The following is a 27,087-nucleotide window of genomic DNA, read 5'->3' on the forward strand; positions in this document are numbered from 1 at the left end:
TATCCTGTGAAAGACACATGGTTTTCTCACCTAGTCTGAATGTCTGGGTCAGGGGTTTAAACTTGGTGCAACTGTGTGTCACACTATTCCATGGTGATATTAAAAATGGTCATTATAAAGTGTTTAAAATGTTGGAATTATTTAAAATTATTGAAATGAAATGTCATTTACATGTTTAATGTCTCATGCTACTAAGTGAATGCAGTGCTTTGCAAATGAATTGGAAGGAAGCTGTGTCACCTATGACAGGTTAAATGTTAACATTATACTACCATAAATATATTCACTTCTTTTTCCAAGACAAATTTTACCACAATTCCAACTTTGCTCGCCATAAATTGCCCTCTTAGCAGTGGACAATTTCGTCAGTTAGTGACACTACAATTGGACTTCTGCTCCGTGTATTCTTGCCTTGCAGTGTGCCTGAGTTCATGGTGTGAATGCGTGCGAAGGTTTGCTGAGTGAAGAATGGAAGAGGGAAGAAGATCGTGTCAGTGGTTATCAGGTTATATCACAATTCACTGTCTGAGTTTTCTGTAAGATTTGTAATCTTTGCTGATGGTAGAATCTTGAGATAAGATCATGACAATTAGCCATAACTTTGTCTGCATTGAAACAGAAGTATTTTTTCTTGACTTTTGTACCACAGCTGTTTTACTCTATCAGTGCTATCATGTAATCAGAATGTAGGTATTTATTATCCACTCGTTCTCTTTTTTGCTATACTTATTTTTCAACAGAAATGGTCTGAAGAAAGTTCAAGAAAACAGGAACTTTTTAAAACACCTTGTGTCTTTCATTTTCTTTCTTTGTTTTTATCAGATTTTTAGAGAAGAGAGATGGAGCAAAAGATCTTACATGTGTTGGTTCAGTCCTTGAATGGCCACAACAGATGCAGCTGGGCTGATGTGAAACCAGGAGCCAGGATCTTCCTCTAGGCCTCCTACGTGGGAGCAGGTTCCTAAGACCTGTGGCCATCTTTTGCTGCTTTTCCAGGCAAGAAGAAGAGAGCTGGGTGGGAAGTAGAGCAGCCGGGAAATGAGCCAGTTCCCATATGGGATTCTGCACTTGCAAGAGGAGGATTAGCCAGTTGAGCCATTGTACATGCCCTCATATTTTTTTTTCTCTCAAAAATATTTGCTATTTGTACAATTTTGAGAGGTGTTGCAAAAATTTCAGTATATTTCCCTATCATTAGCCATATTCTTTCTCTTTTATTTGTGTTTGGAGCACATCAGCTTCTCTCCTCCAAGCCTTCATGCAGTATATAATTATGTATTCTGTATTGGGTATTCAGACCGCTATGAACTGCAGCCACCTGTTATCTCCTTATGGATGTGTTTTCATACCCTTTGCATCTTCCTTCATCCCCTTTCCTTCCCAGCCTGCAGTAATAGCTAACACAAGTTCAGTTCAAAAATGTTTAATTTGCACATAGGAGAATTATGAATATCTTGTTTTAAATGCATTTTTTTCACAAGCTTAAAACTTCCCAACTTGGAAATTTCTCTCTCCCTCCACCCATATTCTACAATAGCAAATATCTATCTGTTACATAAACACATATTTGTGGGCCAGCACAATGGCTCAACTGGTTAATCATTCAATCCCAAGCACCGGCATCCAGTATAGGCACTAGTTTGTGTTCTGGTTGCTCTGTTTCCCATCTAGTTCCCTGCTATGTCCTCGGAAAATAGTGGAGAATGTCCCAAAGCCTTGGGATCTTGCACCTATGTGGGAGACCCAGCAGAAACTCCTGGCTCCTGGCTTCGCATAAGCTCAGCTCCGGCCATTGTGGTCATTTGGGGAGTGAGCCAGCATATTGAAGATCTTTCTCTTTGTATCTCCCTCTCTCCATAAATCTGCTTTTCCAATAAAAATAAGTGAATATTTTGAAAAGTAAACACATATTTGATATATTAACATTTTGTACTCTGTTCAATTTCCTGCAATTTTCCATTTTATCCTGTTCTATTTTGTTCTAACTCACTAGTGAAAATGTTGATTGATGTGTTATAGCCTGTAATCTAAAACAAATCAATGTATATCCAAGGTTAGAGCTTGTTTAACTGCAGATTCATAAATCTATCAGTTTTTATACCTTAATTATGAAGCAGAAATAATGATTATTAATTATGATGAGTCCCTAGTTTTTTTCCTAGTCCCTAGTTTTTATTAAACTTGGCAAAGTCCTTCCACAGCAAAGTATGTGCTGGAAGACTTGAATAAATGTAATTTTAAACCATTGCTTCTGCTTTGTTGCCTGTTTGACTCTGCAAACTTCTTCATTCCAAAAGCCAAGTACAACTCATGCATGGCAGAAAAATACATATTTGAGTTTATAATGAGTTATAATTTCAAAGCTTTCATAAAGTGAATCTTCACAGGAGATATCAAAATTCATGGTAAAACTTCCTGCAAATGATACTTCTTTGTCAAAGAATAAATTAACAATTAGAACAACTTCCTTCAAAATCAGTTCTTTCCATAGGAATGAACACCATGTCAGTGCTACTTAGGGCGGGATTCCTGAATCATATGAGGAGTTGATCTAGAAGAATCCTAAGGTGATTTCCCATTGAAGAACTCAGTGGACTCCAATGTGTGTTTAGCAGCTTTGCAGTGTTGCGGGCAGTGAAATTAGTGCTCAGGCACACAGGGAAGGACAGTAATACCTCAGCCTCTTCCTGTCTCCAAGAAACTAAAACACAAAATACAAAACCAACATGTGCTACTCGGCACATTTTGTTCTGCCAAATGTGTGTTTATTACACCTGATGCTTCATGGTGCTTATAAGTTTCTGGGATTGATAAAACTGTTCAAAGGGCTCATAAATAGAATGATTCTCATGTTTCAGAAAAGGGCATTTCATGTTGAAAACTAAAGCCATCCGGACATGGCTCTGATTTTTTTTTAAATATCCCTTTGTAAACATGTGCTCATTTCGTGGGGGATTAGGAATATTACTTTATGAAATCCCTGTTGAATCTTATTGAGACAATAGAAACTTCTGAACTAAATCCTGCAAACTGCTCTTAACCCTACAATTCAACATCAAAAAAGTGTCAAGGTACGTGAGCCATAGTACGTGAGCCACATATCTAAGAAGAATGTTAACTTTTAAATGATCCTAAAAATCAGTCCTCAAATCAAAAGCTTATCATTTAAAAATCTACGTTTTACATTGTGATTTTTTCATTACCATCTATTGGAAACTGCATGCTGAGTAAAGACTGATTATGACAAGAAACTTACCAGCGGGTTCCAAATCAAAAGGAAAAATGGATCTGAGTTGGGTGAAGTTTCACAAATGAGTACAAATCATCTGTAACTTAATGCTGAAACTCTTGTCTCAGGAAGTTCTTGGAAGAAAAATGGCAGTGGAGGCTGGGCTTTGATTTTATCCTCTGCTTGGCTCAGGTGCTTCTCAGGATGCCTTAGGTCTGACATAAACAGAAGGGGAAATTCAATCACACACTGCTCTCTACTTGCTCCCTGTACTGGAGAACAGGCTTTCCCTTTTCTCATCTTGGGTTTCCCTGGAGGGACATATGTGGAAAGAGACTCCAGCTGGCGATTTCTTCACTCCTTATAGGAATCATGATCACAGATTTAAGAAGCAATAGACTGACTTCCATAACCCCTTCATGAATTAGTTTCCACATATTCAGATTGACAATAGTTGTAAGAACTCCAAAATTTTCCCACCTATTAACCTTTAGAGATTAATCTCTAGGGCAGGTGGAACTCAATTATTCTTACCTGCTTAGTGTTGTCTGAGTTTTTGTTGTACTAGACCTGAGTATGTGTCCCATATATTTTTAAAACTTGAATCTCCATAAAGAATGCATTCATAAAGTAAGATCAAGTACCAAGAGCTATAGAAATTATAAGAGTACATTAACGAGTCAGAAGGTGGATCAGCTATCCCCAAGCGGCTTGTTAAATCCTGTTTAGGATTTAGGATTTAACTGGAGTAAAACAATAAGGACATATTCTCGCCAGAAAACAATTTCTGCTCTTTAATTTTCTAGTGAGTTAGAGCCCAAGGGGACAAGGAGGATGAACCCCTTCGAGGTCTTGCTAAGTTCCCTTTAGGCATATAACTACAACTGTTTTCTCATCTTCCTGAAAAGAACTGACACTGCTCCGCTTTTGTTTTTAATTTCATGGACTGCAACTGAGAAAAATCTGATGATGATTTTGTGCATTTTTTTTTCTTGTATTGCATTACCTAAATCTATGTTATATACAAAGGAGGCTAAGTGTAATTTCCCAAGGTTATTTCAGTTTGTCTAACAACCAGCCGAGAAGTAAGTGTTGCTTATTTTTCACCCTGAGAAAGCTCACCGACTGTTAGCCTGAAATGGGCTTTTTCTTATTGTACCTATTCAGGAGGACACTTGATGGTGTTTGGACTGTACCATCATGTCCTGGAGAGATGCTGCCTATCCCTGCTGACGTTCAAGGTCATGATGTCTTCACAGGAACCATCCCTCATCCTACGCACCGTTCAGGCTCCAATCTATTCAACTTACAAATTCACCGGCTGCATTTCCTTAGTTTTTGTGTCTCATCTTAAAAGAATATGAGACTCCCATTCATTTCTCCCAATATTTTTACCTACAGTTTTGTTTTGTTTGATATTTAAAATACTGCATTTGGCTTATTGCTACTTTACTGAAATGATTGTTTTTAATGTCCAGTTTTGAGACTTTTACAAAAAAATTATGTTTCTTCTGTACATTTGCGTTTCTGGTGTCAACAGGATACTCACTTTATAGAAGAAATTGCATAGGTGTCCTGTTTGTTCTAAAAAGTTTTTATAGTTAGCTATTATTTGAAGACTGATAATTAATAACCTCTAAAAGTGCATGTTAGTGGGCCAGCAGCATAAGAATCTCACTCATGGGGGGTGCAGTAGTTTAAGTCCCAGCCTGCAATTCCAGGATTCAGCATGGCTGCTGGTTTGAGCTGGATACTCCATTTTGCAGGGATCCAGCTCTTGCAAATGGATCTGGAAAGCAGTGAACTATTGTCCAAGTCCTTGGACCCCTGCACCAGAATGTATCATCAATGAAAAACAGCAACAACAAAACAACACCCAAAGAACCCAACCAACTGTTTAAGAAACTCAATAGACAGGTCACAAGAGAAGAAATACAAATGGGCTACAAATGTATGAAAAATACTCAAAATCACTCACCAAAAGAGAAGTGTAAATCATATCCACAGTGAGCTATGTCATTCTTGTTATAATGGCCATTTCCCAGAGGACAGACCATAGCCAGCGCTGGTGAGGATGCGCAGAAAGAGTACGTCTCCCACACTGTTGATGGGAATGCCAACTAGTGACCTGCTGTGGGAAAGAGCTTGGAGATTTCAGTGGGAAAGTAAGCTGGAAAGAAACTTGCCAGATGCCCCAGCAATCCCACTACTGTGTCTGTACACAAAAAGCATGAAGTCTCTACCAGAGAGATACCCGTGCCACCATGTCTACAGCAGCACTTTTCATAATAGCCAAGATACAAGTCAATGAAGGCGCTCGTCATCAGATGGATGAATGAAGAATTTCTTTTATACATCATTTATATCTTCCATGTATATCAAATAGAAGCTGAGTGAAATCAGTTGGGCATAGAAAGACATATTCCGCATGCTCTTTCTTGTACATGGGAGGTAAAAATTAAAATGAAGAAAACATAAAAGCAAATAAAAAAATGAGATAATCTGTGTGTAGAATTATTGTTGATAACATAGCTTTGTAAACCCCTGTTCTGTATCTTTGTCAAACTAGTGGTTAAGAGTGATATACTACTAGATTGGTAAATTTTTTTTATATATATATAAGACAATGGAGAATTCTGTATTTACTTTATAAAGTTTTTCCATATAGATAAACATGCAGTTAACAGTGAAAGTGCCCTATGGGGAGTGAGCGATACTGCCAGAGCAGCTAAGAAATACTCGAAAAAAAAAAAAAACTTTTGCATAAGAATACTAGGTTCAAAAAAAAAAAATACTAGGTTCTCATGCTCCTCTTTCCCTAGTAGCCACGGGGTCTCCCTTCCCCATCCAGCATGTCATGGGCCTAGCCCAGACTGCCAAACTGAGCCTAGGACCGAGGGGGAGCAGAATGCCCAGAAGGAAAGAGGTAGGTGAGCGTGGGAAGGAGAAAAGAGAAAGCAAGAAACAAAAGGAGAGGAGAAAAGGCAGTGTCATATACAGACGATTTCTACACATGTATTCCAACCTGGGAAAATGGCCGATCAGTAAGATATGCATCATGCATATACAGACATTTCTCACTATTCTTTTTCCACATTTATAACCAGTACCCACACGGGCAGTGACAGAGGGGAGAGAAAAATGTGCTCAGGAAGAAAAGGATTGTCTGCCGAACAAAAAACAGAAGATCGCCTCGTGTTGGAGTGATACTTGGACTTGCAAACAGGAGAGAGAAAGAAAGGAAAAGAGACAGAGCAACAAAAGGCACGAAACATTTGCTATTTCCCTCTCAAAGAGTTCTTTCTTTTTAAAACAAATTCATAACAAACGGAGTAGGTAGGCAGGTTTTTTTCTTTTTTGTCTGTGTTACTTTGTCGTTTTGTCACCTGTTCGTTGCGGCGGTGGTGGTTGGTTTTTGTACAGTGGACTTTTAAAACCGTTTTAAACTAGAATCTTTTCCCAGATACAAATACATCATCATGCAAGTGGGGTGCCAGGTCCGTGGGAATCGAAAGGAGAGGCCGTGCTTGTCCCAGGAAGTATACAATTAACACCTCATTTTTTGTTTGTTTCTGCCCGCACCATCAGCCCCAGTGACTGTCTGTGGGCGTCGCGGTGGATCCTGAAGATCGTGGCCGGGGTTGCTCGACGGTTTGTAGTTAATTAGTTTCCTAGGTTTGTGTGTATATTTTTTGGCTGGGGCGGGAGCATGTGGACGCTATGTGCGAGTATGGTTGTGTATCCTGAGTTTGGCTCCTTCTATAGAGGGATGGAGGAGGGGGAGGTGAAGGGGAGGATGAGGAGGAGGAGAAGGAGGGAGGAGGAGGCAGAAGAGGCCAGGGAGGAGGGGAGGGCGGCCTTGATATCATGCATCACCTTCTGCCTCCTCCAGGATGTTCCAGCAGGAAGCTGGATCAAAAGCAGAAATGCTGGGACATGAACTGGCGCCACTATCAGGGTGCAGGTGTCCCCAGAGGTGCTTAGACTGTTGCACTGTAACGCCCACCCACAACTCTGTATGTGTGTCTACCATAACGGTAACACTTAGAAGGAATACAATGAGAACATTTTGGTGAATGCCAAATGATTTGGGAAATAATGTAACATAAAAAAAAAGGCTTAACTTCAGGAATGTATGGGCAGGGTATACTTCTCACAGTTTCACAGCTACTTTTAGTACTGGAAAGTTTTCCAAATGTAAACCGTAATAAGCCTTTACACTATATGTGGAGATGGTTCATTTTTGGAATGAATTGGACTTTTAAGCATTCAGGCAGTGACAACATTTCAAAAGAAATGGCGTGTTTACATATGTAAAAATTTTCAAACGTCATGTGACAGTGATGTTTGAAATAACAAAATAATAAATAACAAAATTTAGGATTGGAGAATATGAGGAAACAAATCTGATACAGAGCACTTGTACTGTACTCCAAGCCATGGCTGTGGAAATGGACATGGAACACACATTCATCAAATAGCCCAATGGGATTGGCTTTTCCAGAAACATGGATTCAAAAATAAAGCAGAGGGTTGAGGGAAAGTAGTAATGTGTTCTAAAACAATAAGCTGCACTTTCTCACCACTGTGAGATTGTGATTGAGTGTTTAACTCCTTCCTGTTCTTTTACAGATTTCCAACGATAATCATGAATTATTCTTTTCTGATCCAAGCTATTAACTGTAAGTATGCATTATTTTTAAGGAATAAGCTCTACTACAAATGCAATAGTGTCAAGAGCTTCTGTAAGGAAAGGGATAATGATTCTCGGGCTGCAATAGAGGCCACAGCAAGGTGCACCCAGGGCATCACCTGCAGCCAGTGACGGAGCGTGTGTGAGTCTCCAGTGCCTGTCGCAGTGTCATCTCCATTGCTGCTCTCACCGAGTCACTTGGGGAACCCTTATTTCTTAGGTACCAGGAGGGCCAGAAAATGCAGATCTTAATTTGAAAGATATCAACTAAACATAAATTTGGAAGAATAAATACTGTGCCATCATTTCATCTTGGGAAGAGCATATGGAATTGTGTGCACAGGTGTAGGGAAGTTGAACTCTGGGGAATGAATTCCTTCATAATGCAAAATGCAGTTGCGTGTCAGGTTCTCTTATCACTGCTCTTCATTTCTCCAATCTTTAAAATTAATAGCCTGATAATTGCCAGTTTAACACATGCTTCTATCTGTGTTAAAACTCCTAATCCTATACAGTAAAAAAGTTAATTTTGTTGTATCATGTTTTTGTTTTGTTTTGCTTTTTTTTTTGGTCTTTTTTTAAAATCATGCTTTTAAATTAAATGCTGCAAACAGCAAGATCTATGTGCATTTGACTATTCCACAGCAACCACAGATGTGTGTGCCCACACTCAGGCACGCACACCCTGTTTCCGTTCTCCCACAAGCTGCACACTCTTCCCCTAGGTTACTGCAGTGTGACTCCTGGACCAGGACTGGGCGGGCATCTTCAGTTCCGCTGTCCTTCCCTGGCTCTCCCGGACAGCCCCTCCCCGGGCAGGGGAGACGCACGGGGGCGGAGCCTGCTCCTCCCGGCCGCAGGGGGCGCTGTGCTCGGAGCCGCGTGCCCGCACGCCCCGCGCCGGGCTGGCCCCGGGGTTTGTGGAGGCTCGGGGTCCCGAGGGGCCGGGCAGAGCCGGAGTGCGCTCGCGGTGCAGCCGGCTGCTGAGGAGGGCACGATGGCCGAGCCGGGCTGGGGAGGAGAGGCCGGCGGAGGAGCGGGCGCTGACGAGACTCTGGTGAGTGTGGCGGCAGGCGAGGGTCCCGGGTCGCGCCTGTGGGGAGTGAGGCGGTGCAGGGGCGGGGGGCTTGGGGAGGCTCAGGGTCGGGGGAGGCTCGGGGTCGGGGGGGGAGTCGGGGTCGGGGGAGAGCCAGGGGTGGGGGAGGCTCGGGGACCGGGGAGAGTTGGCGTCGGGGGAGGCTCGGAGGTCGGGGGAGAGTCGGCGTGGGGGGATGCTTGGGGTCGGGGGAGGCTCGGGGGTCGGGTAGGCTAGGGGTCAGGGAGGACCGGGGTCGAGGGTCGGGGGAGGCTCGGGGTCTTGGGAGGCCGGGTTCGCGGGGAGGGGGCGGGCAGGGAGGCTCAGGGTCGGCGGAAGCCCGGACTCAGGGGTCGTGGGAGGCTCGGGTCGGGAGGTCAGCATCGGGGGAGGTCCCGTCGGGGGAGGCTGGGGCTCAGGGAGACTTGGCCTCGGGGTCGTGAGGGGCTCGGGGTTGGAGGGACCTGGGTTCGGGGGAGGTCTGTTCGGGGTCTTGGGAGTCTCGGGTCGTGGAGGACCGGGGTCGAGGGTCGGGGGAGAGTCGGGGTGGGGGAGACTTGGGGTCCAGGGAGGCTCGGCCTCAGGGTCTTGGGAGGCCCGGGTTCGCGGGGGAAGGTCGGGTTGTGGAGTACTGGGGTGGAGGGTCAGGGGAGAGTCAGGGCCAGGGAGGCTTGGCCTCGGGGTCTTGGGAGACCCTGGTTCGGGAGGTGGGGGGGTCAAGCTCAGGGTCGGGGAGGCCCGGGGGTGGAGGAAACTTGGGGTGGGGCCACCAGTCACTCAATACCTCAATGGAAAAATCGGAGTCTCCTGTGACAGTTAAATATAACCTGCTCTACCTGCAGGTGTTCCTTCTGCCCCCACTGAAATTCCGTTATCTTTATTTTTTTATTGGAAAGTCAGATATAGCAATAGGAGGAGGAGGCACAGAAAGAAAGATCTTCCATCTACTGGTTCACTCCCCAAGTGGTCACAATGGTCATTGCTGTGCCGATGCGAAGCCAGGAGCCAGGAGCCTGTTCAAGGTCTCCCACGTGGGTGCAAGGTCCCAAGGCTTTGGGCTGTCCTCCACTGCTTTCCCAGGCCACAAGCAGGGAGCTGGATGGGAAGCGGGGCTGCTGGGATTAGATCCCATGCCTATATGGGATTCTGGTCCATGCAAACCAAGAACTTTAGCTGCTAGGCTACCACAGGGCCCTGAAATTAAATTATTCTAATGTTATCCTTCTGTTGGAAAGTCAGATTTATGGAGAAGAAAAGACAGATCTTCCATCCGCTGGTTTGCTCCCAAACTGGCCACAATGGCAAGAGCTGAGCCAATCCGAAGCCAGGAGCCAGGACCCTCCTAGCTGTCTTCGCAGGTGCTGGGATCCCAGGCTTTGTGCCTTCCTGAAGTGCTTTCCCAGGCCACGAGCAGGGAGCTGGAAGGAAAGTGGATCAGTGGGGATTAATCCCAGTGCATGCAAGGTGAGGACTTTAGCCACTAGGCTACCGTTCTGGACCTGACCTTGCGTTTTTCTTGACACTCCCTTTTCCCAACCTCTCTTGGCCAGTATAGATTCTAGTGTCCTGGACTAGACTGTTTTTGGGAAGGTGTGGGTGGAGATGGGGTGGAGGAGCACGGGGAGCTTCTGTGAGACGAGTCTCCTGAGAGAGTGCTCCCTGTTTGTGGCAGTCCTTTGGTTGTGAGGACCGCGCCTTAGCTCCTGTGTCACTTCGCATAGGGAAACAGAAATCGTCTCCAGTTTCTCTCTAACTAGAGCGGTTCACTGTTAACTGTCTCTTCACCAGTGAACCTCTGGTAGGCGGCAGACAGGAATGAGGAGGGAGGGTCCAGGGAGTGAGCGGGGAGGGTCCGGCTGTGAAGCCAGCGTTCCACATGCACCGCTTTCGTCATCTGGTCCAGTTCCGTGCTCCCGTGTGGGCAAGCAGCAAGGATGCTCCAAGTCCTCGGGCCCCTGCCACCGCGTGGGGGAGCCAGGAGTTCCAGGCCTCGCCCTGCTTGGTCCGGCCCTGTCTGTCGCAGGCGTTGGGGGATGAACCAGCAGACGGAAGAATGGCTGTTTGTCTCCCCCCATAACTGACACTTTCAGTTAAATAGAATCTTTAAAAAGAAAACTGTAGAGGAATTCCTTTGAAATTCTATTATAAAATTACTAGGTTTGTTATTAACTGATAGACTTTTTTCTTAAAGATTTGTTTTATTTTTATTGGAAAGGCGGATATACAGAGAGGCGAGACAAGAGGAAGATCTTCCTTCCGATGATTCACTCCCCAAGTGAGCGCAACGGGCCGATGCTATGCCCGTCCGAAGTCAGGAGCCTCTTCCGGGTCTCCCACGTGGGTGCAGGGTCCCAAAGCTTTGGGCCGTCCTTGACTGCTTTCCCAGGCCACAAGCAGGGAGCTGGATGGGAAGCGTGGCCGCCGGGATTAGAACTGGCGCCCATATGGGATCCCGGGCTTGCAAGGTGAGGACCTTAACTACTGCGCCATCGCGCCAGGCCCAACTGATACACTTTTGAGGCCTATAATAATGTTGATGAGATTTCATCTTGCTTTGAATATTGGGAGAGGGACAGTTTCAATAAGGTCTTATTCTTCCATTTAAAAGTCCTTTATTAATTTGAAAGGCATATATATATATATAGAGAGAGAGAGTGTGTGTGTGTGTGTGTGTGTGTGTGTGTGTGTGTGTGTTTAGGGTGAAGTGGGGGTGAGGCAGGTGATGCTTCTATTTGTGGGTTCAATGCCCAAATACCTGCAGCAGTCAGGGCTGGGCCAGGCCAGGCCAATCCCAGGACCCAAGCACTCCGTCTGAGTCTCCCCGATGGGGCAGAGAGCCAAGTGTGGAAGGCATGGTGTGTGCCTTGGGATGCTGGGCGGGGCGTAGAGGGACTCCATGCCAAGCACTCTCATGAGGGTGAGGGTCGCCCCCACCTCTGTAACTTCTCTCTCCAAAGTCCTCAGTGTCAGGTGGTGTTGGGTCTCCGGTCTCCTAGATTTTCCTGTTAGGAAAATTCACTTCGAAGGATTTGTGATCACTTTTTTCTAATACATTTGGGAAGAGCCCAGTGATTCAAAGTGCCCAGCGCTTTTCCACTTTCTCTTTATACACTGAGCATGTCTCCCTGTGAAACAGAAAGCTATCAGATCTGTAGAAGATAACACCTTTGTCCCTAGGACATGTCCCTTAGATGTGACATCAACAAAGCACATTGTAGGGCTTGGTGCCCTGGTTAAGCCAACCCTTGCAAACACAGCTTCCCAAGTAGGAGTGCGTGTTGTGAGTTCCGGCCGTACTGCTTCCAGCCCAGCTTCCTCCTGATGCACCTGGGGGGCGACTGAGGATGGTGCAAGTGCTTCGGCTCTGTCACCCTGGTGGGAGACCAGGTTGGAGTTCTGGCTCCTGGGGTTGGCCTGGCCCAAACCTGTCGGTTAGTGACGTGGCCGGTGACAGATCTCTGTGTCTTGCCTATGCTGCTTTGCCTGCCAAGTAAATACATGAATCTTCTAAAAATAAAGCTATAACTTACAAAAGAAATATGGGCCAAATTGAACATCTTCAAAATTTTAAAAATTATGCTTAGCGTCATTTTTCGCTAGGAAAATGCAAATTAAAACCACATAGAGGCTGGCGCAGTAGTGTAGAAAGCTAATTCTCCACCCTGTGGCTCTGACATCCAACATTGGGTACAGTTCAAGTCCCGACTACTCCACCTCCGGTCCAGCTCTCTGTTTATGGCCTAGAAAGGCAATAAAGCATGGCCCGAGTTCTTGGGATCCTGCGCCCACATGGGACACCAGGGAGAAGCTCCAGGCTCCCAGCTTCAGCTCAGCTCAGCTCCGGCTGTTGTGGCCGTTGAGGGAATGAACCAGCTGATGGGAGACTGTGTCTCCTCTCACTGTAAAACTCTGCCTTTCAAGTAAAAATAAATAAACCTTAAAAAAATCACCTTTCAGATATTACTGTATACTTGTTCGAACAGTTAAAAATGGATGAATGCCAAGTGAAAAAAGCCAACCTCAGCAGGTCGTATGCTGCGTGATTCCGTTTATACAACATTCTTGAAAGGGCAGAATTGTCATGGTGGGTAATAGGTAAATAGATGTGATTATAATGGGTTGGAACAAAGGGGCTCTTGGTAGTGTATGAAATAGTTTGTTTATAGTTTTGTTTCTTGATTTCAGTGGTTGTTACATGAATCAGCAGGTGTTTCAGAATCTCATAGTTACACAAACTTATCATACCTGTGCCAGCTTTCTGGTTTTGATGTTGTACTATAGTAATATATAATGTGACCTTTGGAGGAAATTGATAAAGGGTACAGGAGACCTTCCTGAACCATCTTTGCAACTTCTTTGAATCTAGAATTATTTTAAATAAATAAAAAGGTTTTTTTTTTGTTAAAATTAAGAGACACAGGCAGCAACACTGGATCTAGTCTTTATGGTACAATTGATTGCTGCTAAGTGAAGGATTTTCCTCTCGGTAGTGCATGTGTGCCAGGGCTTGCTTTTCACGCATGCGCTGCTTGGCTCCTGCGGACGTATGGAGTCCTTTGTTACATGGTTCCTTGTGTGACATGGCACTCTGTGCAGTAGGTAACTCACAGACCTTGAAGAACACAGTAGCCTCAGAGTGAACATGTGTCTATCTGCTTGTGCCTCCAGATCACCGGGACCTTTGACGATGTGGCTTTGTATTTTTCGGAGCAAGAGTGGGAGATCCTGCAGAAATGGCAAAAGGAATTGTATCAGCAAGTGATGCAAGCCAGTTATGAGACCCTTGACTCCATAGGTGAGAGCGGGCTGCTGAGGGACCGCTTTGTGGAAATGACCCAGATCATACTCGCAGGGTTCCTTCCAGCTGTTGGCCTCTTGGATATGATCTGTCCCCAATTTCCATTCACAATGTCTTTTTGCCTTTCTGTAAACATACAGGAATGTTCAGCTTTTCCCTTTTCGCACAGAATATCTGTGTCTTCAGTATTCTTAGTATTTGCATTCTCTGTCTCCCATCCCATTTTCTAATGTCTCCCACGGCTGAAATTGCTAAGCAATAAGTGCCTGTCTTTTAAGTGTGTTCTTTTATTTCTGAAACGGATTCTTGTAGCAATTGATGACATTGCTGGAAAGATGAGTTTTCCATCTTGACTTCTCTTGACGGGAACATAATCATTGAAGTTAAGATGAGCTGGGACACGGCACAGTGCACGACGTGATAGGACAGGGAAGGAAGGTTGCCTGCACGGAGAAAGAGAACAGTAGGTGTCCAAGCAAGTCCTCGAGAGGCACAGAGAAGTTTGGAGAAATGGTGCCTCACTGCTTACCTGGCTCACTGTGACTCATCCCTGAGTTGTTAAAACCATCGCTGTTGGAGTCAGTTTAGTAAATGATCTCAGTCTAGCCTGAAGAATCCTCCCTGTTTAGGGGGTTAAAAGCTTTTTCTGCTTGAGATGTGACTGACAAGGAATCAGCCATGTGAAATCAGAAAGAATAAATTGTAGGAAGAGGGACATTCTAGTGCAGAGGCCAAAGATAGGAATCGAAGAGTTAGACGTGTTGGGAACCACAGGGAGTCTGTTACAGCACAGACACACAGAGCAATGCCAAGTTGGGAAGTGTCAAACCGAGGAGGTGGATTTTATTCCAATACAAAGGAACAATAATGGGGTCATTGAAACAGAGTGGAGCAATGTAATACACTTTTCTGCTCTGACCAGCAGAAACAATAACTGGACACCACAGGGTCTGGGGCTGAAGCACCTACAGGAGACAGTGATGGTGAAATCTCTGTGAAGTCTGGCTTTATTGCTTCTTCAACTCTCCTTCTGTACTCTTCCCCCCACATCCTCATTTAGCAGGATATTGGGTACAGATAAGTCCAATTAGTCTAGGTGTTTGTAGCCACAAGCCCAGTTCCTGTTCCTGCCCAGGCTAACAAGCACTAATCAACTCCTTAGCCCACCACACTTTTCCAGTGATTTCTTGGTTGCTATATACAGAATGAATTGTGGAGGCAGCAATGAAAGGAGGCCAGCCAAGAAGATGCCTAGCAGTACTGATGTGATTTTGTGGTTACTGGAGCGGGCAGGTGAGATAGAGAGATGGGTGTTCCAGAGAGAGGTTTTGGATGTAGAATCCCAATGTTTGTGGGTGGACTGGAGGTGGTGTTTCAGTTTGAGGATATTGAAGGAAGGTGACTTGATTCACTGAAGGAAGGCTTGGGGAGAGAGCAGACTTGGGCTGCATTAAGTTTGAGGGGGCTGTTAGACATTTCTTTGTGAGAGGAGGTAACTGGATGTGCAAAACTGGAGTTCCAAGTGAAGGTCAGGACTGGATTTACATATTTAGGAGCTGTATTATAAGTGGTGTTTTAACTAGGAGGCAAGTCGGGGTCATCTAGGGAGAATATTTAACCAGGATAGAAAGAGCCCTGGTGCCCTCCAGCTAAGGAGGCTGAGACCCAGTGAACAGCAGATTAGGGGAGATGCGGGCTGTGTGCTGACTGCCCCATGCTAACTTTTGAGTTGTCACAGTTAGTGTCTTTGGAATTGGAAAATTCATTCTGATATTTACACATTTTAAAAGCCAAATGGTATTATTTGCCAATGGTTTTCTCTATAGATCATCCAAATCCCAGCCCCAGCGATTAGGACTCAGCAGGTCCAGGCCAAGGCCCAGGGATCTGCATTTGGAACAAGCACGGTGGGTGCTGCGAATGCTGTGGGACGTAGTTTGCTCTGACAGTCACAGATCCCTGGCTGAGCGTTAGGTAACGCTGCTGAAGGGGAAGGACCCCTCCACTGGTTCATAAAATCCCTTTCTTCTCTTCGGTCTTGGGCTGTTAGACTGTATTGCTCTGCCGCTGATGCCGTCATCCAACAACTCCTGTTTCTTTCACTAAGTTTACCAAGAATTTTGGCGCATTAGTAGTTCATCTCCCTGGTTGTAAAGCTTCTAATTAGAAAAGTGTAGTGATCAAGGTTCCCTCCTTCAGTCTATGAAGAAAAAAGTCATTTTTCTCCTAGGCAGAAAGGTCTTATGAACACTTTTGAATAAGTGCTTTTTATGATCTTCATAATCATTTCTCTGTTTTTTTAAATTTTGTAAAATATTGAAGAAAATATGTAAGCTGACTAGTCATGCATAGGTTGTATTCCATTGTCTTCATGTAATTCGAAGGGCTTCCCTCTTTTTACCTCACTTTAGCCTCATGTCTCCTAGAACTGGTTTTTCAGTCAACTACTTAGCTAACCCAGTGTGTCTGGGTGGACTGTCTTTGCAGGCTGTGCTTGGTCCAAGGCAGATTTAACCACCTGGCTGGAACACGGGAGAATGCTATTAACCCGAGACCAGGGAAGCTTAGACTCTGCAAGGAAGACAACTGGCCCTTGCACTGATGAGTCGTTGGACTTGAAGAATCCCAGAAAGTTCCCATGTCATGGTGAGTAAGATGGATTTAAGATCATGAAGCTTTTAATCTTCCTAGCCTTAATTCCTGAGTGTTTCTAGGTTATTGGCTAGACTTCTGCCTCCAAGCACTGACATCCCACGTGAGTGCCAGTTCATGCCCCAGTTGCTCACTTTTGATCTGGCTGCCTGCTTGTAGCCTGGGAAATGGGAGGGCAGCCCAAGTGAAGCAGCAGATGGGACATCTCTGTCTCTTTGCCTTTTATAATAAAAACGAATTTAAGATAAACATATTTATGTGGCAGGTGTTTTACCCTCGCAGTTAGGGTTCCAGTTCAGGCACCCAATGTCACATGGATAGCTTAAGTTCAGTATCCACCTCTGACCCCGTGACCCCAGCTTCCTGTTCATGCAGACCCTGGTGGGCAGCTGTGACAGCTCAGGTCATTAGGCTCCTGCCATCCTTGTGTGAGACGTGGACTGCGGTCCTGAGCCTGGCTTCTGCCTGACCTCTAGCCCCCACCATGGCTGCTGTTGAAGAGTGAACTAATTGTTGGAAGATCTCTCTCTCTTTCTCCTCTCTTCTCCTAACATTCTGCTTTTCAAATGAAGGGCTAAGTCATTACAAAGAAAAAATTTGCCTATGTCTTTTAAAGAAAGAAAAATAGAGGAAAATAAAATTAACGGAGTTCTATCAATTCAGTTGCAGAAGCAGCAGCTCTGCAATAGAGAGGCTCAGGTGAATGTCTGCAATTGTTCTCTTGAGTTGTAGTGGGTAAGAGATGTCGTAACTGGTCTCCTTCGCTCCTGTCCTCACGGGCTTTACTTAGGAACAACACTGACTCATCTCATACAAGTATCATTTTACAATGCCAAGTGCTTTGGGAAAGGGAATATTTTCTAAGGTAATGATACTGAAATCAATAAATTGCTGCTTGATGGTTCCTAGAAAAGACATAATTGTTTCAGATTTATTAATTTGAAAGGCAGAGTTACACAGACAGAGCGACAGAGAGAGAAAAGTCTTCTGTCTGCTTGTTGTTCACTGCCCAAATGGCCACATACCCAGGGCTGGGCTGGGCTGAAGCCAGGTGCTGGAATCCCAGCCAGGTATTTCCTCTGGGCGGCAGGGGCCTCATTCCACGGGGCATGCTCCACTGCTTGCCCAAGCTCATCAGCCGGAAGCTGGATTGGAAACGGAACTGCCAGAAGAGAAAGCAGCACTCATACAGGATTCCGTTATAATAGGCAGCCGCTAAACTAGGCAGCCGCTAAACTAACTGCATCACAACACCAGTGCCACAAAGATATCTTTTTAATAACATTTCTTCCAGAGACATTTTTCTGAAACTCAGTATAGAAGAAAGATGACCATATGACCCAAGCCTTCATGTATAAATATTGGACTGTTTATGTCAGATTTAAGGAAATACAGTAATGATACAGATGCTCAGGAACTCATCATCTCCAACTTCCGCTGACCCTCTCGGGTCATTCCTAGCTTCACAATGTTTGTTTGCTTACAGTTTTTCTTTTCTTCCTTTTTTTTCTTCTTTTTCTTTCTTTCATTTTTTATTTTAATTATTGAAAAGTCAGATCTACAGAGAGGAGGTGAGACAGAGAGGAAAGGTCTTCCATCTGCTAATTCTCTCTGCCAAGTGGCTGCAGTGGCCAGAGCTGAGCCGATCCAAAGCCAGGAGCCAGGACCTTCTTCCAGGTCTCCCACATGGGTTACAGGGTCCTAAGGCTTTAGATTGTTCTTAACTGCTTTTCCAGACCACAAACAGGCAGCTGGATGGGAAGCAAGACCGCTAGGACATGAACCAGTGCCCATATGGGATCCTGGCATGCAAGGCAAGGACTTCAGCTGCTAGGCTACCACGCTGGGCCCTACAATTTTTATTTTCATGCTGGCCTGTTTCTTTGCACATGGTGAAAGGAATGCAGGAGTTATGAGAGGCAGACATCGCAGTCATTGCCATCAGTGGGATTCCCTTTTCTTCTCTGGGAGTGACACGAGACAGTCCTTGAACCCCAGTGTGGAAGGCATATTGCTAATGAGAGTGATACTTTTTTTTCTCTTTAGATAACCAAGGGACTTTGAGGGCAGAGGAGGAGGGATGCCATTTCGGTGGTCTTCAAGAGCAAGACTTGCGTGCCACCTTATCAGGAAAGGAAAAAAAGAATTCATCTGATCAAAGAACTACCTTACACTCTCCAGGTCTGCAAGAACTAGAGGTTCTAAATCAAAAGCTGAGCCTCCCAGCATCCAGTCAGGCCAAGCAAGCTCCGTGGCCCGAGCCTCCAGATGCTCCAGGTCACTTGGAAGCTCTGCATGGGTCGGGATGTTATTCTTGCTGTGTCTGCAGGGAAGTCTTTGTGGTGAAGCGCGACCTGGCAGAGCACCAAAGGAGCCACTTCAAGAGGCAGCCCTGAAAATATCCAAAGCACAGAGACAGATCCAGAGGGAATTGTGAGCTCCGTCGGAGCCCAGTGTTGCTGTGTGGGAAGAAGCGATTCCAGTGCAGTAAGTGTGAGGAGAGCTACTACCTGAAGCGCAGTCTCCTCACGCACCAGGTTGTCCACGCAGGGCAGCGGCCCTTCCCGTGCCCACAATGCGGCAAGACCTTCCGGTACAAAGCCGACTTGAAGAAACACCTGTGCCTGCACCAAGGGGAGAGGCCGTTCCGCTGTGCCGAGTGCGGCAAGGGTTTCGTCCAGCAGTGCAAGCTCACAGAACCCATTCGAGTCCACAGCGGCGAGAAGCCCTTCCAGTGTCCGGAGTGTGACAGGAGCTGCTGCACGCGGGGAGGCCTGAAGGCCCATTTGCACACACACAGCGGCGAGATGCCCTTCCGGTGTCTGCAGTGTGGCAAAGGCTTCCTGCACAAGAGGAGTCTGGAGACCCATGTGCACCGTCACAGCAGGGAGAGGCCTTTCTCGTGTCAGGAGTGTGGTAGAAGCTTGACGTACACGGGGGCGCTCAACACCCACGTTGCAGTCCATGCGAGGGCAAAGGCCCCCAGTCTGTGAGTCAAGCTACATGGCAGTCACACAGTGACAGCTGTTAGGTGGAACCAGCAGCCGTCTGGGCTCTGAATTCACAGCCCACTGGCCGGGGGCGTGCTGGCCAGATGCGGTCATCAGGAGCTGGTGGCTCCTTGACACAAGTTGCAGATAATCCAAGGTCGGAGAAGTACTGTCAGTCATGGAAGAAACATTTGACACCAGTTGGGCAGTAGAGAAAGTTTTTCATGACCGTTTGAGAGTGTGATAATCTCACCGTTAATTTGGGAGCTGCAGCCTGAATGAAGGGCTACAGACCTCAGCTCCCTCCTCCGCCAGCTTTTCTGTTACCAAGCCACCTTGTCGAAATTTGCATTGCAATCTTCAGTTTGCTCTCGGAGTAGATTCCCATTTCCTCTCGAGTGGAGAGAGCGCATCTGTTTCTTGGAAGAATGTCTCTGTGTTGCTGAAAATAAACATTGTCCATCAGTATTTTTTTTTTTAAGATTTATTTTATTTTTATTGGACAGGCGGATATACAGAGAGGAGGAGAGACAGAGAGGAAGATCTTCCGTCCGATGATTCACTCCCCAAGTGAGCATGCCGGCCGATGCTATGCGGATCCGAAGCCAGGAGCCTCTTCCGGGTCTCCCATGCAGGTGCACAGGCAGAGAGCTGGATGGGAAGCGGGGCTGCCGTGATTAGAACCAGCGCCCATATGGGATCCTGGGCGTGCAAGGCGAGGACCTTAACCACTGCGCCATCACACCGGGCTCCATCACTATTTTTTTTTTTAAAGATTTATTTATTTTTATTGCAAAGTCAGGTATACAAAGAGGAAGATCTTCCGTCCGATGATTCACTCCCCAGGTGACCGCAATGGCTGGTGCTGTGCAGATCCGGAGCCAGGAGCCAGGAACTTCCTCCAGGTCTCCCATGCAGGTACAGGGTCCCAAGGCTTTGAGCTGTCCTCAACTGCTTTCCTAGGCCACAAGCGGTGAGCTGGGTGGGTAGTGGAGCTGCCGGCACATGAACCGGTGCTCATATGGGATGCCGACGCATTCAAGGTGAGGACTTTAGCTGCTAGGCCGCTACGCTGGGCCCAGAGAAGATAATTTTTGATACTGTTCTAGGAAGTGTTCATCTGACTCTGGGACTGTTGATGTTTAACACTGCTTCTAAAAATTATATAGAAGGTTCCATGAGGAAATTTTCAGGGCGTACATAAATTTTTATGGGCCCAGTGCTGTGGCCTAGTAGCTAAATTGCTCACCTTGAACACATTGGGATCCCCTATTGGGCCCGGTTCTAATCTTGGCAGCCCTGCTTGCCATCCAGTTCCCTGCTTGTAGCCTGGGGAAACAGTGGAGGACGTCCCAAAGCCTTGGAACCCTGCACCTGCGTGGGAGACCTGGACAGAGCTCCTGTCTCCTGGCTTTGGATCTGTGCAGCACCGGCCGCTGTGGTCACTTGGGGAGTGCATCGTCAGACAGAAGATCTTCCTCTCTCTTTCTCCTCCTCTCTCTATATCTGCCTTTGCAGCAGCAACAACAAAAACAAATTATGTCTAATCAATGCATACATCGTATTTTATATGCTTTCTCAGAATGTACTTTTTTGGACCTGTTTTTACATAAGTCAAGGTTTGCTGATTTCTCCTTTTTCTACATTCCACACGTGTCCTGCCCCTTTTTTATTGCGTTGGCAAGTCGGGAGTTACCGTGACAAAGCAAATGTGAGAAATTTCTGTTTCCCTGTGAAATTTGCTCAGTGTGGAGTTCCTTGCTGGTTAGAATCTTAACGCTGTGTTCATGCAGCCCTTTCCGTCCGTCAGGTAGCATGCTGCCATCTGTGGAATGCCGGAGCTCTAAGATGTGTGTTACTGTTGAAGAGATTGAATGCAGTTTGGCAGCTACGTGCTGTTCGTTTGGCCACACGACAATATGCTAATTAACCTGCTTGACCTGCATTATACAGTACTTGAGGACGTCCAACAACCCCGTTGCTCATGTGGCTGAACATCTTGGGCTTTCCAGTTTTGCAGATAAGAAGCTTTCCATCATAGAGCTGCAGGTACCGCGCTGTTCAACCTCATCATCTGAAAGGGAATTTGCTATTTTCAGTTTACTAATGGAAATTTCTATTTGCTTTGCTTTGTTACAGTATCAGTATTTCACGATTAATGTGTGTCAACATGGACAAAAAATTATGTTATCAGAATCGTGTGTAGTTTTCAGTTGGCAGACACGGACGAGGAAATGTAGACGCTTGTCTAGCATGTGAAATTCAAGTTCACTGTGTGGATTTCAGAGAACAGGAATGATAACTAACCATAGGCTTTTGCTAAGATATGCACGCTAACAGCATTCCTGGGATGGAGTCTCCCCTTGCACATATTTTAAATTGTTATTTTAATACTTCCTCCCTTTTTTCCTGTGTCCCTCCCTTCTTGTCATTTGTATAAGATGAACGAATTCCATGTATTTTGTAATATAGACTTAGAAACCCTCCCTCCTACCTATGTTCCCCCCACACTTTATATTCTTTTAAATTTTTTTTTAATAATGGTATTCTTTCAGTTTACTTCACCATTATAGGATTATCATCTTATTCGATGAAGAATTAAATATAGAAACAAATAGCAAGTGGAAAAAACAATTGAGACATGATTTAACATTTAAGTAATCTTTATACTGTTTTTCGTAATGGTTGTAAAAATTGACATCCCCATGAATAGAATGAATTTCTATTTATTCACATACTTGGTAGTACTTAACACTTATTTGTCTTTTTGATAATAATAGACATTAAAGAAAAGAAACTAAAAAATGATGAAAATCGCAGTTGCAAGTCCTCATCTAGAAAAGAACTTAAGACAAGCAGCTGAACACCTTGTATAAGCAAAATGTTTTGTGATAATCCCCCCAAAGCATAGGTAACAAAAGGAAAACTGGACAGCTTTGATTATGGCACACTAAGACTTTTCTACACAGCGAAGGAAGCATTCAAGAGTTAAAGATGGGTTTCCAATGAAACTGTTGGAAATGTGTATGCAATGGGATGCTGGACTGTCTGACATTGTCTGTACCAGCAGGACAGTCGGGGTCAACTTCAATAAGAGACTGATGGGATTGTGATTCCTTAGGAAGGACTATAACATTGTAGCAAAATGGGGAAAATCTTTCGGGAGGAGGGGAGGAGTTTGGGGGTAGGAATTCCAGTGTATATGGAAAAAGAAAAAATATATATATGTAAATGCATTTTAGAAAAGATGGATGACAGATTGGGATCATATATTTGTGGTACATTAAACTACCAAAGGATTAATGTTTAAATTTCGTAAGGAACAAAAAACCCAATAATCAATAATCCAGTTAAGAAAATGGCAAGAAGTTTGAACAGATATTGGTCCAATGAATGGTACAAATGATAAGCAGTATTTGAAAAAATGCTCCATATCACCAGTTGTAAGGAAAATGCAAATAGATTATGCATTTCCAATGAGCTTGCCAGGGATATTTAATGAGAGCTATCAATTTACACGTCAATGATTATGGTTATAAAACTAGTATTAAAATGTACCTATTTCCTACAGTCCTTAATATTTATTTATTTACTTATTTATTTATTTATTCTCAGCTTTAGCTTTATTGCCTAAGACAAGTCCAACCTCTGGAACACTAAAATTGTGCCAAAGTTTAATTCAAAAGACAATTTACAAATATTGAATATCTGCTGAAAAGCATTTCCAAGTTCAGAATGAAAAAAAATATGTACATAATATATAATCAAATACCAGTTAGCTTCAAATGCCAGCATGTCCACACTCGGCACTGTCCATCTTTGAAGGGTCTTCAACATCTGCTGGCAAATCTCCAAAGCTGGCTTCTCCGATGGGGGCAGGAATCGAAATCCACATTGCTTTTTTTTTTTTTTAAAGATTTATTTATTTATTTATTTATTTTTTTTAAAGATTTATTTTTATTATTTTTTCATTGGAAAGGCGGATATACAGAGAGGAGAGACAGAGAGGAAGATCTTCCGTCCGATGATTCACTCCCCAAGTGAGCGCAACGGGCCGATACTATGCCGATCCGAAGCCAGGAGCCTCTTCCGGGTCTCCCACGTGGGTGCAGGTTCCCAAAGCCTTGGGCCGTCCTCGACTGCTTTCCCAGGCCACAAGCAGGGAGCTGGAAGGGAAGCGGGGCTGCTGGGATTAGAACCGGCGCCCATATGGGATCCCGGGGGTGCAAGGCGAGGACCTTTAACCACTTGCGCCACCGCGCCGGGCCCAAGATTTATTTTTATTATTTTTTATTGGAAAGGCGGATATACAGAGAGGAGAGAGAGAGGAAGATCTTCCGTCCGATGATTCACTCCCCAAGTGAGCGCAACGGGCCGATACTATGCCAATCCGAAGCCAGGAGCCTCCTCCGGGTCTCCCACGCGGGTGCAGGTTCCCAAAGCTTTGGGCCGTCCTTGACTGCTTTCCCAGGCCACAGGCAGGGAGCTGGAAGGGAAGCGGGGCTGCTGGGATTAGAACCGGCGCCCATATGGGATCCTGGGCGTGCAAGGTGAGGACCTTTAACCACTTGCGCCACCGAGCTGGGCCCCCCATTGCTTTTAGTACTCCATATATGCTTACAATATCAGCTGGAGTTACGTGCTGTGCAAGTTCTTTAAGATTATTGGTCACTTGTTCAGTGAGATATTTAAAAGGTACAAGTCAAAGCTGTGAAATGATAAAGTATTCTGCTAATTTTTTTTATCTGTTTATCTTTTTAAAGAACCAAAGATAGGTAAGTAAAAGGATGTCACCAAGTAATTAATGGGTTTTCACTAAGGGAGTTTTTGTTTTTAAAGATTTACTTACTTTTATTGCAAGGTCAGCTATACAGAGAGAAGGAGGCACAGAGAGGAAGATCTTCCATCCGTTGATTCACTCCCCAAGCAGTCGTGACGGCTGGAGCTGCACAGATCTGAAGTCAGGAGCCCGGAGAGTCTTCCACGTCTTCCACATCTCCCAAGTGGGTACAGGATCTCAAGGCTTTGGGCCATCCTCGACTGTTTTCCCAGCCCACTAGCAGGGAGCTGGATGGGAAGTGGGGCTGCCAGAATAGAAATGGTGCCCATATGGGATCCAGGTGCGTTCAATGAGTTGACTTTAGGCGCTAGGCCACCACACTGGCACCGTCACTGTTAGTTTTAGAGGGAAAATATTTTCAGTTTTTTACTTATTAGCTTTGAAGGTTTTATTTTTTAATATATTAAATCGTATTTGGGTATGATATATAGTTTTATCACTTAAAAGCCCGTGCTGAAATATTTTTTTTAAATTTTATTTATTTATTGGAAAGTCAGATATACAGAGAGGAGGAGAGACAGAGAGGAAGATCTTCTGTCCGATGATTCACTCCCCAATGAGCGGAACAGCCGATCCTATGCGGATCCGAAGCCAGGATCCAGGAACTTTCTCTAGGTCTCCCATGAGGGTGCAGGGTCCCAAAGCTTTGGGCCATTCTCGAGTGCCCTCCCAGTCCACAAACAGGGAGCTGGATGGGAAGTGGAGCTGCTGGGATTAGAAGCTGCGCCCATATGGGGTCCTGGGGCGATTAAGGCGAGGACTTTAGCCTCTAGGCCAAGCCGCCAGGCCCATCAAGTATTTTTTTAAATATAATTACTTTTATTGAAAAGTCAGATATACAGAGAGCAGAAACAGTAAAAGATCTTCCATCTGCTGGTTCACTCCCCAAATGGTTGCAACAGCTGGAGCTGAGCCAATCTGAAGCCAGGAGCCAGGAACTTCCTCCAGGTCTCCCATGAGGGTGCATGGTCCCAATCCTTTGGGTGGCCTTCGACTGCTTTCCCAGGCCACAAGCAGGGAGCTGGTTGGGAAGTGGAGCAGCCGGGACATGAACCGGTGGCCACATGGGATCCCTGGCATGGGAAGAGTGAGAAGTTTAGCTGCTCAGCGCACCTAGTCCTGAAATCTTAAAACTTCAGAAATGCAATGCGTGAAATATATGAGAACAAATGAAATTCCTTTGGATGAAAATTGATAGTGGGAAAAGTGTTGCTCCTAGGATATTGGAGTGGGAAGATCCAACATTTAGAGGAGAGTAATACCAATATTAAAAAAGTTTGAAACCCAATCAGTAACTGATCTGAAAAGCGTGTCATTAAAGAATTGCTAATGTGAAGAAGTGATAATGTGATAGGGCCACAATGTCCTTCCATAGTAATGCCTGCTGTCCAAGGAGCATCAGTGATGCACGGCCTCAGAGCTCAGAGCAGTACCACTGAATCCGTGGGACAGAATTCCTCCTCCACTCCATAGGAAAAGCACTGGCAGAGTTTTTTCAGAGACTGAAACCTTTGAGTCTGGGAAAGCTTGGAGTCGTTGTTTCTGTTTCATGGTTCATTCCATAGTTAATATTGGTGTGATTCAAAGTCAAAATGAACACTGCAACATGAATTTCCAAATATTTTCTGTATGTAGGAGTCATCATTTGTAAAGCAAAAAAAACAAAAACAAAAAACCACCTTCAGTTATTTTTTGTGTAGAATGGATTTTTTATCTACTTGCTTATTAGCTAATTAACACTAACTTGATAATTATCTACTGTTGAAAAAGTAGTATTGACTGTAAAGTTTATTTTATATTTATCTCATTTTAAAGGTTTATTTATTAGTTGTATTGGAAAGCTAGATCTACAGAGAGGTGGAGAGACAGATCTTCAGTGTGTTGATTCACTCCCGGAGCGGCCGCAACGGCTGGAGCTGCGCCGATCTGAAACCAGGAGCTCGGAGCCTCTTTCAGGTCTCCCATGCAGTTGCAAGGTCCCAAAGCTTTGGGCTGTCCTGGACTACCTTCCCAGGCCACAAACAAGGAGCTGGATGAGAAGCGAAGCCTCTGGGATTAGAACCGGAGCCCATACAGGGCAGGACTTTAACCACTAGGCTACCATGCCGGACCCTGTTTTTAACATTTTTATTGAAAAGTCATGTTAACAAAGAGGAGGAGAGACAGAGAGGAAGATTTTCTGTAAATGATGCTCTCCCCAAGCAGCCACGATGGCTGGAACTATGCTAATCTAAAGCAAGAAGTTGGGAACCTCCTCCAGGTAACCCACAGGGGTGCAGGGTCCCAAGGCCTTGGGCTGTTCTCAACTGCTTTCCCAGGTCACAAGGAGGGAGCTGAATGGGAGGCCACTGGGATTAGAACCTGTGCCCTCATGGGATCCTGACATGTGCAAGGCGAGGACTTCAGCAGCTCGACCACCACGCCGGGCCTTGTGTTGCTTTAATATGTAGATTTGAAAGAATTATTTTTCACTGCGAATCACAGAGTTATCCCTGAATACACTGTTGAAGCAATAAGAAAGTAGCATAAGTAGCAAAATTCATCATACAGAAGAAATCTTTAAAAAGGTAATATAAAACAAACACTTCAGAGTATAAACACACAGGAACACAGGAGTGCACAGCATCTCTCAAACGAATAATAAATCAATCCCAGAATGGTAAAATGTGTTCTTTTCGTAAGCAGTAAATTGGATACAAGTTCAATCTTTGAGAATTGATTGTATCCTTCCCTTCACCTGGCTTCCCTGGCGTGAGCAGCTCCCATCCATTCCCATTGATAAAGCCACTGGGATGAAGACGTGAACTGAG

General features: G+C 45.0%; 1 long non-coding RNA gene across 1 annotated transcript; it reads left to right on the plus strand.

Annotated features, from left to right (window-relative positions):
• The first annotated feature begins 8,939 nt into the window (after positions 1-8,939).
• Positions 8,940-16,414, plus strand: LOC121171002. The gene is made up of 3 exons (XR_005886076.1): positions 8,940-8,979; positions 13,666-13,792; positions 16,283-16,414. It is a non-coding gene; the product is annotated as an uncharacterized LOC121171002 (long non-coding RNA).
• Positions 16,415-27,087: the final 10,673 nt, after the last annotated feature.

This window comes from Ochotona curzoniae, unplaced genomic scaffold (assembly GCF_017591425.1).
Source record: "Ochotona curzoniae isolate NIBS_2020 unplaced genomic scaffold, NIBS_Ocur_1.0 scaffold_2476, whole genome shotgun sequence".
NCBI classification, from domain to species: domain Eukaryota; kingdom Metazoa; phylum Chordata; class Mammalia; order Lagomorpha; family Ochotonidae; genus Ochotona; species Ochotona curzoniae.